The 21549-nt window shown below is 39.3% G+C and overlaps 1 long non-coding RNA gene across 2 annotated transcripts; it reads left to right on the top strand.

Annotated features, from left to right (window-relative positions):
* The first annotated feature begins 10130 nt into the window (after positions 1-10130).
* On the top strand, positions 10131-20600 carry LOC148214704 (uncharacterized). 2 transcript variants are annotated; one of them, XR_015797690.1, is made up of 5 exons: positions 10131-12433; positions 13947-14063; positions 16270-16401; positions 16840-16926; positions 20469-20600. It is a non-coding gene; the product is annotated as an uncharacterized LOC148214704 (long non-coding RNA). The 2 variants fall into 2 exon arrangements; XR_015797689.1 differs by having other exon boundaries at positions 10131-14063.
* The last annotated feature ends 949 nt before the right edge of the window (positions 20601-21549 follow it).

Consider the following 21549-nt stretch of genomic DNA (forward strand, 5'->3'; position numbering starts at 1 on the left):
CCAAGAAGTAACTAAGTATAATAAAATATGGATCTTAATAGGGTTGCCAGAAAAGAACAAGTAATCTTGAAGGGTTTATGTACTCTGCAGTAGAAGTGGCAAATATAAGAAATGAGCCAGCATTACCTTCCCCTTCCTTACACTTTGATATTAGAAATGTCCATATGTTACCCTGAACACACCATCTTACTGTATGGCTCAAATGGTTGTTAGAATGAATATACACTAATTCATATTTGATTTGAGATTGTATTTAATAATAAAGTGGGTTAGAGTTAGGGTTTGATTGAGGGAGAGAGAGAGAGAGAGATAAATTTGTGGCTCTGAAATAGAAAAAAAAATGAAATTATACCTCATAGTAGCCAACTTAAGTTTAATTCAGAGTATAAATCTTAAGTATGATTCTGCCTGAGGCTGAATGAGCACACATGTAATTGTACAGAATGATGAACAATTATTCTTTTAATTTAACAATGAAAGTATAGCCTCTATCACAAGGACATAAATTGGAAGGGCTTTAAGGTGAAATGCAAAGGAGATGAGACTGAAAAAGTGTTGCAGCATCATGATACAGGCCCTGCATTTTTGTAGGTGTTGTAATGTCACATGCATGCCTCAAAGGAGTAGAGCTTGTAATGCCACAATGCTGCTTTTGTCATGCACTTCCCCAGACAGATCTGGTGTGCAGTTTGGGGGCCCTTCTAGACTCACAGCTCTTGCTTGAAGAGCTGGTGGCAGCTATGCCTAGCCTTTGCACAAATTTATCTCATGCACCAATTGCACCCATTTAGGACACCCTCCTTACATCACTTATGGCTTATTTGGAAGAAAAGAAGAAATTGGTTCCTTCAGGTAATTCATGACTCCAAGAAACTCCCTGTGGTTTTCTTGGCAACATTTTCAGAAGTGGTTTGCACTGCCTGCTTCCTAGGGCTGAGAAAGAGAACAGGCCCAAAGTCACCCAGCTGGCTTTGTGCCTGAGGCAGGGCTAGAACTCATGATCTCCTGAGTTCGCCTTTAACCACTACACATTGCAATTTGCTCTACATGGGGCTGCCCTTGAAGACCATTCAGAAGCTACAGCTAGTGCAGAACATAGCAGCATGAGTAGTTATGGGCACACCTCAGTATGCCCACGTAACCACTATTGTGTGAGTTGCACTGATTACCAGTGGGTTCTGGGTGCAATTCAAGGTGATGGAAGTCATTTATAAAGCCTACCTGACACAGATCTGGATATCTGAGGAATTGTCTGTCTCCAATTATCTCTGCTCATCCTACAAAATCCAACAGGATTGGCATGCCCTGGGTCCCATCAATTGAACAGCGTAGTCTGATCAGGTCTAGAAGCCATTACTTTTTCCCCCTGAAATTCAGCTGGCCCTGTCTGCAGGTGTGGTCAAAAAAATCAAGATGGTGGCCACAACAGTGTTACTGAATCTCCACCTGCTTTTTTATGTGCTTTTTAGGTGGCCACCATATTGACTATTTTTGACCACACGCTGTGGACACCTCTGGGACTAGCATGACATACGAACCTGCTGTAAATATATGGGGATTGTGTTTTATTTGTGTAAAATAAACACAGTGTTTATTTTATATTTTATTATTGCTTTCGTATTATGTTTTTAACCCTGTTAGGTGCCCAGAGGCACTCTGAGAGTGGGTAGCCATATACTGTACATTGAATAAATGAATAAATAAATAAATAAATGCATTTTAATAAAAGCAGAGAGACCCTGCAGATGCTACTATTAAAATGGGTACCTTAAACCTTGCTGAGGGGTTCTGGAGAACTGCATGTGACTCATGGGCTGCTGATCCCTGTATGATTTCCTGAGGAAGAGAAAGCATGACTTGAAAACACTGTATGAACACCTCTCTCACAAGCACAATTCTAGTCAGTTGTTGGAATTGTTGCACAGTGTCTTTGGATGCCAACTAATGGTAGGAAGGAGCAAATAATTTGGTACTAACATTTATTTTGAGCAACAATGCCTGCAATTAAACATACTTAGAGGCAATTGGAACTTTCTGCTTTAATGCTTATTAGACCAGCTGATAATCACCAAGTATTTGATGCCAAGTAAGGTGGAGGAAGGAGGCATTTGCACGCAGGTTTAATGGGCTGTTTTCCAACTATGCCCACTTGTTCATTGTTGCTAAAGGCCAGATGGTGCTCTACACCCTTTCCATCAGATCCTCATTTAGTTGAGACAGCCTGCCTTGAGGGTTTTTCGATTTACTTTCATGGCTTCTACTCAGAAAGCATCCATGTGAGTGACAGGTTTCATTTTGCAGACTCACAACTGAGATTGTCAAGAAGATGTCCACCCCCACCCCAAAAAAGGACAGGAGATTAAAGAGGCACTAGAGAACATGGGCTCCTTTGGCATGAGAGAAAAAGAGATGGTCCAAAAGTTTGACTTACAGCTTTTCATCAAGTGCCACAAGAACTGTTTGTTTTTAAAGTGTCTTTCAAGGGCTCCTTCTCTGATGTTTTTTTTTTTAAAAACAGGTTCCATTTATTCACTACATTTGCTTTTCAGAGTCTTTTTCACTTTTTCTTGTCAAAGTAACTTTATGAGGTTGACTCAACTGAGGAATAGTGAATAGTCCAAGGCCACAGGTCAACAGGGATCTGAACCTTTGTTGCAGGCTATGGCTTTCCTCTCATCTTTTGTATTCATAGCAGCCTTATCCTCCCAGGTATCCTCAGATGCAATGGATGAATGCCTATCATCCCCAGCCAATATGAGTAGTAATGATATTCCAGCAGATCTACAGGTCATGAATTTGGTGGAAGGAGTGCAAAGGCTTATCTATACCATTTTGTATTTGCTTATGTGCTTATTTAATATACAGTGGGCAGCATCCTTCTTCTTTCTCCTCATTACAATCCCTTGAAATACATTAAGGTGAGATTACAAGATGGTTTGCTAGTTTTGTTGCAACAGACAAATATGGCTTCTCTTTGGAATCTTTGTGAGCTGTTCAGGATAGGAGACCTCCTGTACCTTTGGTAAGAAATACATCACTGAATACATGAGGTCCTTCCTAGGTGACAATCCTCATCCAAGCAATTGATCCAGGTGGTCTTTCTCCAACCATCCTCTCTGTAATGGTATCTGAACAGATTCTGAAAAGCAGATGTGAGAGGAGTGTGGGGTATTCTGTAACAAGTTTATTTAGGCTACTTGGAATTTTCTGTGGTCGTTACTTTCTCTTGCTAAACTCTTTTTTATATCTAGTAATTTGGCTACATTGGTTTTAGAAGGGAGTTTCTCACTGAAATCCTCCTAACATGCATGACTACATAGTTACACAGTTATACCCTTTGTGTTCTCAAAGTTTTGTTAGTTTTGTATTTTTGAGCTTTGGACAGAAAGATTCAAAGAGTCTTCCTTTCTATTTTCTTCCAAGGGCTGGGACTGAAAGACAAAATGCTTTGTGGAAGAGCTGAGAGCTCCCCACCTAGACAAACTAAGGTTCAGCCTGACTGCTAGTAGCCTATTTGCTTTTAATGGCAAATTCTTTGAAGAGGAACTCTGCCCACAAAGATTACATTACCCTCCCCTGCCCAGCTCATAACCTTCTGTGTTGTGAGATTAAGAAGTTTTCATTGTGTCTTCTGACTGCTGGTTGTGTTCATGGATGCACTCTGCTAGTCTTCTGCCTGTCTGACCTACATGGTGCTGTTACAGTCCTTACACTGTATGTTGTAGATGACTCCTGTTTTTAATTCTTGGGCTACTGGGTCTTTTGGTTTACTTAAGATGTTTTGGAGGGCTTTAGCTGGTTTGTGTGCTACGGTAATGCTATGTGGTTGTAATAGTCTGTTGGTGGTTTCTGAGTTGTTTTGATGTATGGTAGTTTTACCCTTTTCATAGCTTGTGTTGGTTGTGCTGTGGTGGGTTGAGTGGTCAGCCACATAGAAATAAACCATGGACAGACTCAATCATAATTTCAACTGGGAAATTGTGAGCATCCTAGACCAAGCTATATCCAAAAACACTAAGGAATCCCTGGAAGCTTGGCATTACAAATCAGCCATCAATAGACACATAGAAATAAACCAAATTTACACACCATTCAAAAGAGACAATAAAAATGCTAAGAAGGAAACAAAAAGACCAGAACACATCCTCTCCAGCAGCCAACACCCAGATGAGCAGGGATTAACACCAGGCAGACAATCAAGCAGAAAACAATACCCTAATCAAGGAACTACCAAAGAGAAAACCACACCTCCACCAAAACTGGCAGGACAAGCTACTGTATATAAACAGGGAGAAAACCCCACACTCACTTGCACTGATGGTATTACCTAGTTGGGTAATGAAACATCTGCAAGCAAACAAACAAGCTCAGAGAGCACCAAGGACTCCACAATTCAACCCTGAGCTACATATGTTCTTTTCTGTTGGAATCATGACACTCTAAATGCCCAGATGTTGCTGTACACACGTTCTCATCAGCCTCTCCCACAAGGACAAATTCATTTGATAATGAGATTTGAGTCCAACAGCATACGGAGGATCAGAAGTTCCCCAACTTTGTGTTAGTTCTCATTATTCCTGACTAGCTTGGCCTAATGGACCTCCATTTGATGGATTTCAGCAAGAAAGGACCAAAGTTACATTCTGATTTCACTCCCAAAATAAGAGTTAAGTCCATTAGTTCCAAAGTCTGTCTGGAAAATTGAAATAATGTTTGTAATTTGCATTATTTGTGCAGTGACATAATTGACAGAAAGATCATTTTAAAACTCAATTAATGGAAATTGATTCAAATTATATAACTATATCATCACAAAATTACAAAAAATCCATTCATTACATCAATTAAGGCAATCTGGTTGTAAGAGACATTTAGGTCTAATGTACATTCCTTCCCACCAAGTGGCCAATTGAATTGATATCTCACTGTATTGATCATTGGAATCAAACAATTTCTGCAGGGTCATTGTTCTTTCAGCCCTGCTAAGAGAAGAAGGATGGTTTGTGCCATTGTTTACAGTTGTGTTCTACATTCCACATTATCCCAGTCCAGTCCCACTAATCAAAATCTGCAGATCAATAAACATCCTACCTGTTGTTCATATTAGTAGCACAGTTTTCTGTTCAAGCAAAGAATTTTTCCAGGTTTTTTACCTAATTCATAGAATTAGAAAAAGTACTCTGCTTTCATTCTTTGATATCTAAATTTCCTCTGATCACATATTTTTAAATCACATATTTCACCAATGTAAGGATTTTTAAAAACACAGCTACTGTATCAAGTTTTATGGATCTCCCAGTAGTGTACCTTTTTTTCAACCAAAGACTTTGATTGAGGAAAGACATAGGCTAGGACATCATTTGATATTAGCATTCATACATCTATAAAGTTAATTAAGGGTGGACCACACATATTTGTTCCCCAAAGAATCTTTTATATCCCAAAACCATTGCCATTATCCTTTTTTTCCTAGTTAAGAAAGGAAATAACAGCAACATAGGAGACAGGAGTAAACCATCCCCCCTCCACCAATGTTTCAGGGAGATCCAGACCAGAGTGAATGTAAGAATCTTTGACATATTGCCCCTTTTCTTTTCACACATCAAAGACTTAATTTCAAGTCAGAAGCGTTGGGGGAAGGGGGGAATCAAGATGGTGGCTGCAATCACATAATTAATGTCCTGTCCCTAACAATAGATAAATTTGATGATGATTTATAATAAAGATGATGCATTCTCATAATATAAATCAGCTCTTCCAGGTGGAAAATGTGAACTAGACTGAGTTTTTAAGTGCCAAATTCATACAACCTGATTACATTCTTCATCATGCACACTATCCTCCAATTACTTTCCATTTCATATTTGTTTATCAAATAAAAAATTAAAATGATTGAGTTCATAAGCCTGGGTTGGTTCAATCTATATTCCTTCTCATTACAGATGCATTTGAGCAAGTGAGCTGGCTTGATGTTTCCTGCCAAAGCAAACTTAGTTTAATACTATGCATCCCTGCAGTTTAAAAATAGAAACAACAGCAGTTGTCAATTAATTACTCTCCTCAGTTTCCAACATCAATAGTTGCCTGCATTATTTTATATCCTCCACAGGGTGTTTCATAGCAACCTCAACAACAAACGCTCTACCAGGATCCAAGACTCAGAGCAGCCATTTCATATCCTGGACTCTACTTGAATTTAAAGCATATTAAAACCATTGACTGCAGGGGATTAGTAAAAAGGCCAAGACAGAACCAGTAGAGAGAAATTGTCTTCACCCTAGCCAGGACAGCAGCTAAGGGCCAATAAAATAACCCGATCCTGCATGTATGTGTGTGCATGTATGTTTTGATCCTCTGCATGTGTGTGTGTGTATGCATGTGTATGATTAATTAATTTCCACAAAATGTTTCAATGCAAAAATGGGCACCTGCAAGTTTAGAATAAACATACGAAAATGAGGATGTATGGGGATAGCCCATAGTTCAGAAGTACAAAAGAGGTATTTTATGTTTAGAAGTCCCAGAGTTGTCAGGTGGCCAAAGTGTTGGACTAGGATCAGGGAGACACCCAGATTCAAATTAACCTTCAGCCACAATTCACACAGTGAAATTAGATCAGGCACTTTCTCTCAGCCTAACATGCCTCACAATGTTGTGGGTGAAAATTGGAGGAGGAAGTGCCATGCACACTGCCTTAAGCTCATGAAAGAAAGATGGGACATACATCTAACCAACAAATAAACATAAGTAGACTTGCTATTACTATGATCGTTTCAACCTGCATTGGGCTACTTTAGTTATAAGAGGCTAAATTGTCCAATCCAAAGTTTCCTTCAAGAAGGGTCCAGCAGAGGGAATGCCAGGCCCTGGAAATCTCTGGCAGCGTCAGGTACTGGAATCCCTATTCTGCCACATACCATTAACATAGTACTCAAATCTCCTCCACCAAAGGCACGCTTGCCTTCCCTCCTGTTACTTTGTATGAGGTGGACAGCAATGGCCCACATGAGCTGGCAGACTTTTTTGCAAACCCTGACATCATAGGCACGTAGAGAACACAATTATACTAATTACATTTGCATCAAAGGATCAGATCTATTTTATTACATCCTTTCACTAGGAAGTAAATTGTTTTTGATAATAGACAAAAGCTGGTCACACCAGTTCAAATCGTACCACAGCTCAGTTTCTAGTAAGTTTCTGTTGGGTGGTTAAATTTTCAGCTTGAGACCTGCCAAAGTTACATAAAATGATCTGAGAAAGGCCACCTGAAAGGAGCTTCTGCTTATGGGACTTCTTCCAAGTGGCTTGGAAAGTATCATTTAAAACAAGTAGAGCAGCCCTATGGGCTGATAGATTAAACCAATAATTAAACATTACAAGCCAAGCTCTTGTCTGTACTCTGATCAGCCCTGCTTCTAGTTTAAGAACCACATCTGAGACACATTTGGGAGTACCAAGTATAAAAACAAGGAATTTGGATTGAACAGATTCTAGCAGACTAAAGTAAGAATATGGACCAATAGCTGCTCCAACAGTAGTTGTGCTAAAGCAGTGTTTCTCAACCTTGGCACCTTTAAGATATGTGGACTTCGACTCCCAGAATTCCCCAGCCAGCAGGGCTGGCTGGGGAATTCTGGGAGTCAAAGTCCACATATCTTAAAGGTGCCAAGGTTGAGAAACACTGTGCTAAACCCTTGGCCTGACAAAGTTTAGTGGCTGCAGGTATTGCCTTGTGAGTGATGATATCATAAGACGGCTGTATTAGTTCTTAGGGCCAGATTGGCAATATAATCAGTATGAGCACCTCTTCTAGCATTGGCTTGAAATATAACCCCAAGATACTGAAACATTTTAACTTGTTTTATCTTATGGCCATTAATGGTCCAACTAAAGTTTTTAAATTTTCTTGAAAAGATAATTACCTTGGTTTTTTAGTAGTTAACCGTCAAATGCTCCTTATGACAATGTTGAACTAAGGCAATAATAGCTCTCTTAAGAGCTGCAATAGGGATAGAGTAACAGCATCATCCGTATACATTGCAAGATGTCAGTTCCCAAAATTTAGAAGCCAAAATATCTATAGGTTTTAACCACTGAACAAGAGAATTAATATAAATAGTGAACAAAGTGGGTACTAAAACGCAACCTTGGTGAACATCCCTGGAAGTCAAAATCAGAGAACCAGATTGGTTGTATTGAACACATAAAGAAGACTCTTCATGTAACTTGTACAGAAGGTGCAGAAGGCATTTATCAATTGAGGTGTTGTTCAATTCAGACATAACAAATTAGGAGAAATAGAAACAAATGCTGTTTTAAAATAAACAAAGTCAGAAAACATTTGACTCTTAGATCTCAGAGAACCCCAAGGACTCCACAGTTCAACCCTGAGCTACATATATTCTCTTCTACTGAGATCTAAGTACGTATTTTTTTCATAAAGATGTTGCAAGACCAAGCAGAGAGCCAAAATAGATCTGCCTGGTCTAAAACCAGCTTGTTCCTCATCTAAAAAGTGCTCTTGAATGATGGAGTCCTTCAGCTCAGTTACTAGATGCATGACATACATCTTATAATAATATTGAACAAACTAATGGCCCTATAATTAGCAGGGTCATAATTTGCATCAATTGCATGATGCAGCAGACACAAATTACCTACTTCATATCATTTGTATGACAGCATCATGAGGTGGGCAACAACACTTGCTTCTTCCTGTAGATGTCCATAGTTGGAACAACTTTGTCAAAATCAGTAGTGCTGCTTCCAGCACAGAAAATACAGTAACACTGTTGTGTAAGCTCTAGAATAGGCTTCATATGTGTTTGAAAAAGGGGGGAACCCTAAAAACAAAGCTGGATATCCTGGTACTGTCCGTGTATATGATCCAGTTGTGCTCATTTTAAAACATCATCCTGTCTCCTGTGACCCTTGCCCACCAAAAATAAGCTAAGAAAGACATGAAGTCTGTCCCAGCCACCCAGCCATTGCCCTCTCTCAGCATTGTCTGCAGGGGTGTGACACATGTAAGAAAAGGGGCGGGGCTTTAATCATGGTTGCAACCACCATCCTGAGTTTTTTAAGGCCCTGTTCCCTCCTACTTCCTGTGGACAGAACATGCTTTCAGTGATAGGAAGATGGAGAGAAAGAGTCTTGTAAGAAGCCTTCCTGATCCCAAATACCCTAAGTCAGAACAATACATATAAAATACATGCATACTAAAATTCATCAAAATATATTTTACATGCATAAAATCATTATTTGCCGAATACACCATGTATAAACATGAAACAGCACAATAAGATAAAAATGGAAATATTCCAATTTAAGTCCTTGAATGATTGTCAATGGGGAGACTCCTTACATATTTTGAAACATTCTACAGTACAGTATTAGCTGACCTTTTCTGGGTTTTGAAGCTAAGCAGAGTTGGCTCTGGATGGTGCTTAAAAGGGAGACCCCCTAGGTAAAACCAGAGCAGTAAAATATCCTGGAAGAAGACAGTGGCAAATGGTTTCCATGCTATGGCCAAGAATGCTGCATGGAAGCCATCAGGAATCAAGCCCACCTTGAAGGAGAGGTTACCTTTTGAAATATAATTGCCTTAATAAATTGTACTGGTCATTTCAGTTGTCTTGATTTAGAACAGTTTATGATATCAGATTGGACTTCTTGTTTATTATTTGTTAGATTTGTATCTCACCTTTCACACAGCAAGTTTCTTTTACCCAAAATAACAACCCTGTGAGGTATGAGAGGCCCAAAGTAAACCAGTGAGTTTCTCAGCTGATGGTCAACTTGAAACTAGGCTTTTCCAGTCCAGTCCAATCCTGTAACCCCTACATTACGCTGGCATCTCCCACAAAAGCCCTTTCCCCCCCCCCCTTTTTACTGCTTCTGTCTCTGCTTTATCCCACAGCACCACCACCACCATCACCCCAATCCTCCTGGAAACTTGACAGCCAGGACATAATGCCAATATTAATGGCAACTGGTGGGTAGCTCATTATCTGACCCTTGTAAATTGATGGTCAAAATCTCATGTTACAGCAATAAATGTTCTAAATTAGTCATAGATTGTATCAAAGGTATAATCTTCAAGGAGTTGGTGCCTTGTTTATATAAACATAGTTTTGGAATGCCTCCCAAGAGATTTTTAATTGGGCACTGCTGGAATCAGCATACTTTTGTCTATGTAACCAAATAATATTTTCATACCAAAATATTGGATTTATGTAAGTGCCATGTAGAGAATCCCTCCTGTACTTTTTCCCCCACTTGTTCTCTCAATATGTTTAAACTGCTTTCAGAGTTTCTTTAAAAAGAAAAAGAATTTCAAAGAAATTCTCATGGGAAGAATGCAGATTAAATACAGACTATATTCTTGTATTTATTTAGTTCTGAGGCAGACAAGAGAGTTGTGTGAATTTGCTTTCTTTCATTGGACTCTGCAGGGATCATCAGCATCCCTGGCTTTCCATGTTTTAATGAAAAATCTCATGGATTACAATTAGGATTAGGTTCTTCCGGAATCAGGAACCTCTTCTGATTGAGCTTTTCAGATTGAAACGTGTGGGGGGAGGAGCAGCCAGGGATGGAAGATGAGTAACAGAAATTATTTAAGTTATGTAGTTAAAGAAAAGCAATAAAAGCAGCCATACTTTCCATTACCTCTAACAATAAAATAAGAAAAACTTCATCGAGAGAAATTTGAGATAAATACTCAAGCACCCTGAGAATAAGGTAGTAAATTGGAAGCTTCTTTCACAGGGAAATAAAACTTTTGAGAAATTTCAAGATAAAATTTTGCAAAGTATTAATGTATATATGTGTGGAGATTTATGTATATAGATGCTGTGATCCTTTGCACCCTTACCTGCAAATCTCACTGAATTCAATGGAGCTTACTCCTTAAGCAAGTATGTATAGGATCAGGCTGTTAATCATACTATGGCTAAGGTTTCTTTATTCAGGCAACATTTATTCTTATTTTCACACACCAACCTAACCTAAATCTATACTCCCCTATTGCACTAATGTAGCTTTTTAGCAGCTCTGACAAAACGTATTCTTCCACCTTTTTTGTGACATCCCACCCCTCCCCATTTCTACAAGCAGAATGCTTGGTTTGCTTTGAAGTATGCATTGAGGGCAAAAAATAATTGCTCCCTTAGCTAAGAACTTGTAAGTTATTGTTCTGTGCCTGCCTGATTGGTTTTTTTTCTCTTTTTTTCTTTCTTTTTTGGTTTGTTTCTACCCCCCACTGTCATGTTCTAGTGCTTGATAATGGGAACTGGCATACGGCCTCACTATAATAAGCCATGTGAGTCAAAACATTTATTATGCTGCCCTGATCTTTAAATCGTGTTCAAAGAATATCTCTGGGAGAGAAAGCTTTTAGCAACAAGAATACCAGTTGGTTTGGGCTCTGTAGAAGGAGGCAGTTGGGGAACAAACGTTGTGGAACAATGCCTTTTCCAAGGATGGCTTCTGAATCACTCAGAAACAGCTTGATGTTTAGCCATCAGCATGCAAAAAGTAAATTGCTGGAAGACTGAGAAGCTATATTGAAAGGTAGGAGAAGTTGTTGCAAGTTGAAAAATGGGCTCACTGAAAATATTCAAGATCCCTTTGTTGCAACAACTGTTCAGACAAAACCTGAAATTATATACCACAAATAAATTCTTCAGTGCTCATATTGTATTACGCTGAAGCCTCAATTATAATTTCTTGTTGTCTAGATTCTGCAGTGTAGCACAAACTGATTTTAAGCTGGGGAATTATTCAGGAAATAGCCATCCATCACACTGAAAAGTCAGTTATTTGGAGTATGATGCCAATGCTGGTTGCCTAGCCAGCACTTTGCAGATATGCTAATAGGGGACCAACACATGCTAAATGCATACTGATTGTGAGATTTTAAGGGCTGAATTGCACTTCTACTCGCTGACATTAGGGGGCAAAGGTTGCTCTACCTCTCACCTTGTAGTGATTTAATTCTCGGTGACTCTTTTCACATGCCTCTCTAAACCAAGAGTCTGTCCGTCTTTCAAGCCGATGGGCATATTTGGAATTTTAAAGGCATATCATGGACATTCTCACAAAATGGATGCCATAGTAGTTGTTTGATCTGTCAGAAAATGCAAACTGCTCCTCACCATCCCTTCTAATCTTCCAGGATGCTGTTATGCTGTCAGCCACCTCAATTTCCTTCTCTTTTTTCCAGACAGATGGGCCCAGTTGCAAACACTCTCATTTTTATTTTCTCAGAAGAATGACTCGGAATATAAGAAAGGCTCAGAAAGTTTCTTGAAAATAAAATAATACTTGAAGCTGACACTTTGCTCTCTTCTTCTTCTTCTCCTCCTCCTCCTCCTCCTCCTCCTCAATAAAAAAAGCAGGCAATGTATGCAGCCTGGGAGGTGCCAAGGTAAGTGTCTATAGGTATAGAGGGAATGGCTTTGAAGGACAGGAGGAAGAGCTATTACCAAGGCAATGGTCCCATAAGCTTGAGCCTGGGCCAAGAAAATAACTTGAGAAAGCATCTCAGACAAGCCCCTCCCTAGTTCTCATGAAGATAAAGGGAGCCAGGGGGGAAGCACATTCAGACTTGCAAGATTCTGTTACTATAGTTGTTACAATAAAAGTAGTCCTGACCTGTATGGCATTGGTTTCGTAGTCTGGTTTACCTTGTAGGACTGACACATACCCCAGAAGGTGCCATCCTGGGGAGCCTGATGCTAAATCATCCTGTGGCTAAATGTAACAAGATTTCCAAATCCAAAATGATGGATTAAATTGAGGTTAAGAAGGAGCAGCTTTACTACTGTTGGAAAACACTGCTGTTGATTTACTCAACTAAACATGGGTTTGGCATATCCTCTGAACCTGGAAGTGAGCATTTATCTCTGGTTAACTACCCCTTTCAGCCTCTGGACAGAATGCTGAAGGAATGGCTGCAAAATGGGATTGCTCTAACAGAGGTGTTTCTGCTGTTCCCATTTTTCTCCCCATCACCTTTGGATTAGTAATCAACCAACCAACTCAAAATTCAAAAGTCTTGGCTGGCCAGCCCCCACAAAGAAGACTAAGATACTGTCAAAAATGGTGGTTAACAAGCAAACTACTGTTAGCCAGGATTTGCCATGTTGTCTGGTACCACCCAAAAAGTAAGTGGTTGACCTATGATTAAGCACCAGGACTGGTTTAGCATGTTTTATGCAAAGATGACTCAGTGTCCAAACAGATATAATACTTCAACTAGAAAATACTGTTAGAAGTACAATGAGGTGATAGTTACACTGCTTATGTTGTACTGAGGCTGCAGAAGTTGAGAAATAAAGGCACACCTGTGAATAAATTGTGGATATATCCAAATATTCCCTGAAAGATTGAACTGCTTAAAAAAAGTGAATACAATAAATTGTCTTGAAGACAAATCTTAGAAAGGTATCCTTCCCTCGGCAACATCAGGTTTCACATTCTCACCTGAAATGTATTCAAACACTTTTTTTTTCCTTTAGACTCACACATTCTCACACCAAAGATATCACTTCTGTTGGAGCTGTGAATCACACCAATAATGAAAAACTGAGTCCCTCATGTAGGTGCCAGGTTAGCCAATATGTTTGTTTTCCTGCTTGCTTGTCCTTGCCGAGACTCTGTTTTCATTAATGGCAACCCAAAAGCACTTATTATCTTGAAAGACCTTGAGTCTGGGGGAAGTCTAGGAGAATGGAAGGGAAAGCTGTAATACTACCACAGGGGTATCATTAACACCTACTGTTGCAGTAAACAAAGCACACGCGCTGCAACCCTCAAAAAGAAACAGGTGTTGTACAGAATCTCCAAAACTTAGATAATTCTCTAATATGTTTAATTCTATAATATGTACAAGGAGATCAAAATGGCTGAATAATCCTAATATTAATTCACTTCTTCAGCACCAAGACTGGATTCTAATGAGAAACCCAAGGAAAGACTTCAAGCATTGCAAACTCCTGAAAACCTGGGCTCCACTAGTTCCTGGATGAAATACACTCATTATCTTTTGGATTACAGTATGTTGAAATGCAAAATATTTTCATGTTTTTATTGTGGACTTTGTTTACTATCAGTTTTTTCCATGTGATTGTGAATGAATATCCAATATTGTATGGAGGAATATCAGCATAACAAAGCTGCATTTTTGGGGGCTGTTCCTTTTGTATGGAGTGCATGATTTGTACTAGCTTTTCCCATATATTAACATCATCTTATTTCTATTGCATATACAAAAATACATTTGTGCTCATATGCTCAATGGGCCCCAAAATACAGACATCTAGGAACAGAAGTAATGCTAAGAAGTCTATCTATATTTTCATTACATAACAATTATGTTATGCTCTGCTGGATTGGATCCCTGGCCCACCCAGTCCAGCAGTCTGTTCTCACAGTGGCCAACCAACTGCACAAGGAAGCCCACTAGTCTCCCAGCAGATGGCCTTCAAAGGCAGTCACACTACCATCAAGGCTAATAGCCATTGATCCCCATGACTTTCATGAATTGGTCCAACCCGTTTTTTGAAGCCAGCACCACTTTTCATGGTAGTGAATTCCAAAGTGTAATTACATGGTGTGTAAATTCCCTTCGTCCTGTTTCTTCCAAGATTCAATTTCATTGTGCGACCTCTGGTTTTAATATTTTGGGAAGAGAAAAATAGCTTCTCCTTGTCCACTTTATCCACACCATGCATAATATTGTACACCTCAATAATATCCCCTATCATTCACTTCCTTTCTAGACTAAAAAGGCCCAAATACCATAACCTTTCATCACAGGAAAGTTGTTCCAGCCCTTGATAATCTTAGTTGCCCTCCTCTGAACCTTCTCTAGTTCTACCATATCCTTTTTGAAGTGCATCGACCAGAGCAGCACACAATATTCCAGATGCAGTTGCACCATTGATTTATATAAGGGCATTATGATATTAACTATTTTCAATACCATTTCTTATAATCTCTAACAAGCTGTTGCCCTTTTTTTTCAGTCAACACCTTCATTGAACTGTTTACCATTACTCCAAGATCTCTTTCCTCATCAGTCACTGCTAACTCTGATCCCATTAGTTTGTATGAGGAGTTAGGATTTTTGGAACCAGTGTGCATCACTTTACACTTGCTCACATTGAATGATAGCTGCCATTTCAACACCGCCTCCCCTAATGTACAGAGATCTTTTTAGAGCTCTTCACAGTCCTTTATTGTTTTTACTGATCTGAACAATTTAGTGTCATCAGCAAATGTAGCTATTCCACTGTCACGCTGATTCTAGATAATTCATAAATATGTTAAAAAGCACCACTCCTAGGACAGAGGGGGCCCTCTAGTTATATCCCTCCATTGTGAGAAATGTCCATTCACTCCTACTCTTTTTTTTTCCTATTCCTTAGCCAGTTGCTTATCCACAAGAGGACCTGCCCTTTTATTCCATGGCTGTTAAGCTTACTGAGAAGGCTTAGAATTATATTGTAATATAATTGTATACTGCCCTATAATTCCGATACAATAAAGGGTAGTACATAAATATTTAAAATAAATGCATCAAGCTTTTACTATTTATAATATGTAGCCATTAGCTTTTGAAACTCAATGCACATGCCTAGGCAATGACTATCCATGTGGTTTTATATGATTAGACAAATTCTTTGAGGATAGAATTGTCAATGACTATATGCCATGATATTCAAATACAGCTCCATGTACACGGTGCAATGTACTTCTCAGTGCTGACTGCTGAAAACCCGAGCAAGAAAGGCTGCTACAGGTGCTCCTTGCTTGAACATAAATCAACCAAAAAAATTCCTGTGATGGGAACCCACAAGTAATTAGGGCAGAAAGCACATTGGAATAGTTGAGTTTCTACTTGCATGTGAAATGCAAGAAAGGATGGAGCCAAGCATTCCTATGGCAGAAGATTATTTCACAGTGTAGGACCAACACAGAGAAGTCCTGTCACCTACTCCAGACCTTGTGTACTTCTCAAGTTGGGAGATTCTTAAAAGACCCTCTCTAGATGTTCAGACCAGACATCCAAATTCAGTTTTGGCAAAGAGCATTGCCTGATAGGAACTCACAGAGAGGAGATTCAAGGACCTGGTAAACTATTCTGCACAGTGTGTCAAGCTAAGCTTTGTTGAACTGTCCAACTTAGTGGATCACAAATTGTATAATCTAGTTTTGATCCATTGCCCATATCTACTCTCTCTCTTTTATCTACTGAAGGTGGTAGAACCATGGCCATCAAGTGCTGCTTATATCTTCATGCTATGTTCTTTGAAAGCTTTGAAAAGCTTTGAAGTTTTTTGGAGAAAGTATTCTGAGAAGAAGGTAGAAAGAAGCTTATCACAGAAGGATGTAGGTATTACATTTCATTATAGCTGAGAGCTTATATATGAAAAACAATGTATTCTTGTTATTAAGATAAAGAAATAAAAGTGAACAGTGCTATCAAGAGTCATCTTAGATTACCTGAGAATATGGAATGAAGACAGATGATTTTTTTCTGTCTAATCTTCCTTTTTATGAAGGGGCCATTTTAAATTTGAAATATACACACGCGTGCACACACATGTACATATACACATACACATATAGAGTTGAACTATATATATTTCAGGTAAATATAGTATATAGATAATTAATTATTTCCCAATACAATTAAAAATATATGTGTGAAAGACAACAGTGATGAGAGCAAGAGGAAATAAAATCCTTGGTAGTTCTTACCATCTATTTCTTATCCACAGTTAATTCCTTTTTCCAGATTCAAATTCCGTTATTCTTCCTCTATAGGCCTCCACTCAAGGCCCAGTGGTATGCTATTCATAAAATGAAGCTTTGTCATGATGACTGCTGTACTTTTGTTTGGCAAGCCTACAGGTGAGCAAAATAGCTTGGTACATATATTCCAACAGCTTTTCTTATCTCTTTAAATCTTGGAAACTTTAAAAAGTACCTAGTTAATTTAAAGGCCTCTAGAGAAAGTTTACCAGAACAGACTCTCTAAGTCTAAATGGAAAGGAAATAAAAATTGACAAAAAGCCAAATATACTTGTTTTATCCACTGGATCAGATTGATTTCTATCTAAAAAAGACCTTCAGAGGCCCTGACAAGACTGGGGATCTGGTGGCAAGCAAGGATGAGTAGGCTAAGGCTGCTCATTTGATGCATAGCAGCAGTTTGCTCAGACTGAGTAGCCAGAACAGAATTAAATTATAGGATCAGATGGCCCCAGACATCACCAACCTGCTGAGTTGGTGGATGCATGTGAGGGAATGAAGCTGGGGTTGCTGTCTGCATTTGGGAAATACTTCCCACCCCCACTTCCCCAAGAACAGGCTCAGCTCATGCTTTTTCTCAAAGGGTTATAAAAGTTTATAGCCTCAGAAACTTGAGAGGAGATGGGCTCATTAATTAATTAATTCCTCCACTGACAGTGTACTCACAAGCGTTCCACAACTGTCCTCCACTGACAGTGTACTCACAAGCGTTCTAATTGAGCCACACCCTGGCATTTTTAGGAACAGGCCAACATCCACAGGCAGCCTCACCCCATCCAGGCCCTTAGCCTATGAAAGTGTGGATGTGTAGGAGAGAAGGATAAGAAGACAACAAGCAGACCAGGAAGTGGGAAGCGATGTCTGGGAATGTAGTACTATTACAGGCAAGGAAGAGGGTTATCAGTCAACTGCCAGGACCACAAGCTATGGTATGTTATGCAGAGTGCAGCTATGACCACAGTTCATGCCAAAAATACACACCAGTGTTAGAGAGATTGAAAGAATGTAATGCCCTATCTTGTTCTCCAAAGAAAATCCAGCCAGAAAATATAAAATATCTGGTTGTTTATTGAGAAAAATGCAAAACTACATAAAATACAAGTCTCATGCAAAAACAGAAAAAATCACTTCTTCTCATATATGTGGCATCCAAGACTTATCCACTACACAAGTTTAACAAAGTCTCTAGCCAAAAACTCTCAGAGAAGAGGTACACTACTTAGTTATTAGTTATTACATAACCCATAAAACTGATTACATGATGGCTAAAATTCTACTGAGCAGTGAGACATGTACTCACTCACAATTTATTGACACTATGACACTATGCACCAACCCGTGAGTAACTGGCATACAGACGCCAATAGGTGGCAGTAAATAGCAGTATACGTGCAAACTAACAACAGCATTTGCAGCTGAGCCTGACTTGTTAGCCATAACAATATGTTTGAAGATAGCGAGATGTATTTCTTCCCATGAGAAACTCCTAACATGGTAAGCAGCCCATTGTGGTGTGATTCCTGCCTGGAGCTTGGCTTAGAGCTTGTCCTGGAGCTCAGAAGCAACCAAAGATGAGCAAGCATGCTAAGGAAGCGCCTAACCCCAAGTGCAAGAACCTTTGGAGGGAGTCAAAGGTTGTATGTCACTTTACAGACTTTAAGAATTGTATTTGTTATAAGGACTTACCATCAAAGACTTATTTATATGGCTACATCAACTTGCAAAGCCTAGGAGGGTAGAGTTAACCCAGGGCAACAAGAAAGGTGTGTGCTACAATAAAGTATTGTGCATAGTTACCTTCTACACTGTGGTATGCCCAGTTATTGGAAGACAAAGAACCCTCACAATGTAGTACTAACAACTGATTGTTAGTCTGCATTGTTATTGATATAGCACAACACAGGGTAGGTCAACAGATCTCTCATGATGAAACCAAGGAAAGATTTAACACCCCAGGTATTCTGTAGCATTCTCCTTCCCATAGTCTTTTAGACCATTCATGTCCAAGGACCGTCATCCAAATTAATTTGGAAATAGTCCAGGAAGTACACCTCTGTTCACAAGCAAGGAGAGCTAGAAATGCAGCATGAGTTGCTAACTTGCTTAGCAACACAAAGTAATTTAAGTGAGTCCCTCCCTCCCTGCTGCCTAAGATGCTTTTCCAGATTTAGCTCTGGTTATCACTTTGTCCTAAATGCAGCAAGAGAGACAGGATGAAAAGCACAAGAGCGTCAGAAGCAATATGTCTCTTTCTATATTGCAGACTGTATTGGTATGTGTAGTGGGGAGCAGCTGGCCCTTTAAATCAAAGGCCAGCTGGATGATCCCAGCGGGAGTCACCTGACCCCTAAGGGCCAATAAAAAGAAAAGAAAGGGGTTCTGTCAGGTTTTGGCAGAAAGAGTTTGGGGTAGTTTTTGTGAGGGAGTTAGCTGGAGTGCTGGATGAGGGGGTTGCGTCAGGCAAGGCTGAGAGTTAGTTTAGTTAGAATGGTGTTAGGGTTTTTTGAATTTAAACAGTGTTGTGTGAGTGGAAACTTTTTTTTCTTTTGGAACCTTTAATAAATGTTATTTTGTGTTTCAATCCCAACCAGTTGCCTTCTATCACCTGCCTCAGCTAAAAGTAGTTTTGCTTTGGTTTCCCTTCGGTGTTTGGCTAGACCAGTGTTGTCCAAACTTGGCCACTTTAAGATGAGTGGACTTCAACTCCCAGAATTCTCCAGCTAGCATGGCTGGCTAGGGAATTCTGGGAGTTGAAGTCCACTCATCTTAAAGTGGCCAAGTTTGGACAACACTGGGCTAGACCCAGTGTTGGGGTGAGGATTTCCCCTTCAATCCTCTCCTGGTTCCCCAGAGGGCTGGTGTGAAAGAGAAAAACCGGTTTAGAGTGACGAGGTAGTGGCAGAAAGGATACCTAATTAGCCAGTCACCTATGAGGTAACCCATCAACATGGTTAAGAGGAGGGACAGGAGGGACGGATTCAACACAGGAGGGACGGGTTCAACTCTGAGGATGCCTTTGTTCCCACATTACACAGTGGCAGAGGTGGGATACTAGAAATTAGAGGGCAACAGAGAATGAAGGAGTTTTCACTCCCTTAAAAAAAAAATTCCCTGGCAACCAGCAGAGGTCATACACACTAACCACAGGCTTTTAAAAAATTTTCTAAAAACTGGGAACGAAGGATAGGCTAGGTAGTGTTAGGGCAAGCAGGCAGCTGAGAAGTGGCAGAGTACCAGTACGCCAACCCTGCAAGGAAGGCACAGGCCATAAAAGTGCCACTACAGGGGATTCTCTGGAATAAACAATGACAAGAATTTTGTTTGCAAAGGCAGACAGGCAGGAGGAAGATGAGTGCTGAAGTGGCTTCAGCAAGGCATTCACAAGAAAAAAACAAACAAACCTAATTTCACTATGTTTATCCATTACTACCATCTACATTATTATGTGCGTGCTTAGAACATCAGGCCAAGTAAGGGATTCATTTTAAGTAATATCACAAATAGTGATTTTCCTGCATAATTTTTCAGCTTCACAGTATTAAACTGTCATATCCATCCTAGATCTGTACCCCTCCAGATATGCATATTATTTTTTTTAATTAGGCCTAATAAATATTTATGTAATGTGATCATTTTTCCAGATATGGATCATCAGCTTCAAATTGGTAAAATGCAGACAGTACAGAAAAAGGTGAAAACAAAAGAAATCAAAACAAATTCCAGTGCTGCTGGTGTTGCTGCTACTTCTTAATGGCACAAGGATTGAGAAATTAAGCCCAAGCCCAAATAAGAAATGGAAATACGATGAGAACTTGAACAGTTTAACATGAACTGCAAGGGAGACAAATCAAATCCAATCTGAATGTAAGTCCTGAGTATTTTGAATTAAAATGTGCAGAATTCCAAGAAAAGAAAATGGCATTTCATACATTTTTTGTGTATCAAGAAAAATGCTTTAGAATTTCCTGTTTAATCAATTATCACATAGCAAAAGCAGGTGAAGCTCATACTACTGCAGAAAAGTTGGTTAAACCATACAGAAAAAGTCTGGTAGAATGGATGACTAATCAAAGCATTTAAAAAAAAATCAATTGTGTATACCACTCTCTGCTAATAGTTTCAAGGCATGTCAAGGATTTGTCAACTTTTTGTGAAGACGAATAAAACAAGTAAAAAGAGTGCTGCAGGTTTCTCCTTTCAAATGGATGAATCCAATATTTTCAGGCTTATTAATCTTTCTTGTGTTGTGCTTGTGTTGAGTCATCTGTGGAGGAAAATACACTTATTTGCAAGCCTCTTCCTACCTGAACCACAGGAGCTGAAACAGTTACATTGATCTATTTTACATTAATAAAAAAACATAAAATACTTTTGCATTTGTGTTGCAATATATGCACTGATGGAGCAGCGATTATGGTCAAAATAATGTCAGGTAGTGTGGCCCACATGAAAAATACAGCTCCACATATTAAGCATAATCTCTGCTGTCTTTTTCTTCATTCATTTGTAGTGAATGACATGCCAAAAGAACTCACCGTTGTACTCAACAAGGCAGTTAAAATTGTGAATCTTATAAAAGCAAGATTACTCAACTCCAAGATATTTACTGTGCTATGTGAAGAAATGGAGAGTCTAGAAAACACATTGCTGCTTCGTATTGAAGTGAGATGACTGTCTCATGACAAATATTGGTTTCATTTTATAAACTGCAAGAATAGATAC

Source organism: Python bivittatus, unplaced genomic scaffold (genome assembly GCF_059951505.1).
Source record: "Python bivittatus isolate LINGU-HERP-01145 unplaced genomic scaffold, Pbiv_v1 ctg000580_np1212, whole genome shotgun sequence".
NCBI lineage: Eukaryota > Metazoa > Chordata > Lepidosauria > Squamata > Pythonidae > Python > Python bivittatus.